The 2,084-nt window shown below is 45.9% G+C and overlaps 1 non-coding gene across 1 annotated transcript; it reads right to left on the reverse strand.

The window, feature by feature from the left end:
* Positions 1-1,681: 1,681 nt before the first annotated feature.
* Positions 1,682-1,836, reverse strand: LOC143219614 (5.8S ribosomal RNA). Its single transcript, XR_013011407.1, has one exon. It is a non-coding gene; the product is annotated as a 5.8S ribosomal RNA (ribosomal RNA).
* Positions 1,837-2,084: the final 248 nt, after the last annotated feature.

The raw sequence follows: 2,084 nt of genomic DNA on the forward strand, positions 1-2,084 counted from the left end.
GGATTCAGTGCTGGGCTAATTCCTGTTCGCTCGCCGCTACTAAGGAAATCCTTGTTAGTTTCTTTTCCTCCGCTTAGTAATATGCTTAAATTCAGCGGGTAATCTCGCCTACTCTGAGGTCGTCGTACGTGATACAAAATTTTGTGTGTTTCGGCCGAAAGAGCGTAAAAGTAGTACTCGCGAAAACGTACAAAGCACAAAAAAAAAGAAAAAAAAAGAAAACGAAACAACACTACACGACAGAAGAGAGAAAGGTAAACAAAAAACCGATATATGCCTTATGCGCCACACCAAAGTGTCCATATAATTCTTTCTTCATCTCTCGTCGATCGGAAACTCTCGCTAGACGATCTGGCCGGTTAACTTTAACGTCCGTCGAAAAGAACTTTCGGGGACTGGACGACCGACAGATCGCGCGGTTCCGCACGAATCGACAATGAAGAAAAGAAAAGACATGGGGCGACCGACATAAAGGTTTTCTCATTGATATACCTTTTCTCTCTCCGCGGTGCTGTTCCGTGCGTGAACACACAAGTGTGTCTTTTGCGTCGTGTGACAATCAAGTTCGAAATAAGCCTCGCCAATAGAGGAGTATACATATTATTAAAAAAAAAAAATAATAATACATATAACCCGGTGGGATTTCTTTTTCTCTCTACTTCTATATAATTGAACCAAAAACCACGGGGGTACAGAAACGTTGCGCACGAAACGATTTATCATCGATCAAACGCAAAACCAAATTAGAGACACGAGAGAAAGAGAGTAAGATCTCAAGACGCTCATAGGCCGTCATCAATACGATTCAACGCGAACGTGGCGATGGAATGGCAATCGCACAGATTAGCGAGGACACGTCGACGACGGGGAATAATTCCGACCCGATCAAGTACGACGTGCTCATCCCGCACATTGCTGCGCTTTGCTCCGCTGTCCATCGATCATCAAAGCGTTCGCGATAGAACGAGAGATCTCTTTCGTCTCTTCCCTCGAAGACTCGAAAAGGAATGTGTTTGTCGAAATCGCCGGCAACGACGACCCTCCGCCGTATGGCAATTATAACATAGAGTTAAGAAACTCATCCACGCACAGGCATATTCTCTCCCTGGGGCTTAACATTGCCACACCACACACACTCTGTGTGCCACACAGTATTCTTTCTTTCTTTTATAATTTGTGTGTCCATCTCTGTAGTCTCGCGAGACTCTTGTAAATATACCTCTTTCGTATATACGCATCATTTCAGGCGACGTCGGGAGCGCGTTAAATGTTCATGAGTGGAAACGCTTCTTTCCGCAAGGCGAATCGTTTCGCAGAGAAGGTGAGAGATTTGGAGATCCTCGTCGAAGCGGTGCCTTACGGGCGGTCGTATTTTCAATACGACTCACGACACCGTAAAAACACTCACGCAAGTCCGAACGTAAGAAATACCAATCCCTACTTCGCCTCTCGTGGAAACTAGATATATATATTTGTATGTGTTTATAAGACGCAATGCAAAAATTGGCAATTTTCACAGAACCGCGACAAACGCCGACGAAACGCCCATCATTCGCTCGTACGTAGCATCTTTGCAACCCGACTCCGAAACGCTCTTTGGCGCCCTCCAAAAATATATTTGGAGAGGTAAGCGACGGCGGGGACTTACAAGAGCAACGCAAGCAGTTTATGGTTACGTAAACGACCCTCAGCCAGGCGTGGTCCAGGAATTGTATCCGTGGACCGCAATGTGCGTTCGAAATGTCGATGTTCATGTGTCCTGCAGTTCACACGTTGACGCGCAATTAGCTGCGTTCTTCATCGACCCACGAGCCAAGTGATCCACCGTTCAGGGTAATCGTATATATTTTTGATTTACAAATCAATATATGTATATGTCTCTTGTTCTGCGGTTCGTAAGAACGCATTGTACCTGAACGCTCCAACCAGCGCGCGAAGGAGATTCGTTCAGGCGTCGTTTTAAGGACGACACTATCGTCGTCCGTGGAAACGGAAAAAAAAAAACCGTCAGATACGCAACACGTATCCGACGGCCGGGCGAACAGTACATTGAAAAACCGTTAACGTGGAAAACGCGGAGATGA

This window comes from Lasioglossum baleicum, unplaced genomic scaffold (assembly GCF_051020765.1).
Source record: "Lasioglossum baleicum unplaced genomic scaffold, iyLasBale1 scaffold0055, whole genome shotgun sequence".
Classification (NCBI taxonomy): domain Eukaryota; kingdom Metazoa; phylum Arthropoda; class Insecta; order Hymenoptera; family Halictidae; genus Lasioglossum; species Lasioglossum baleicum.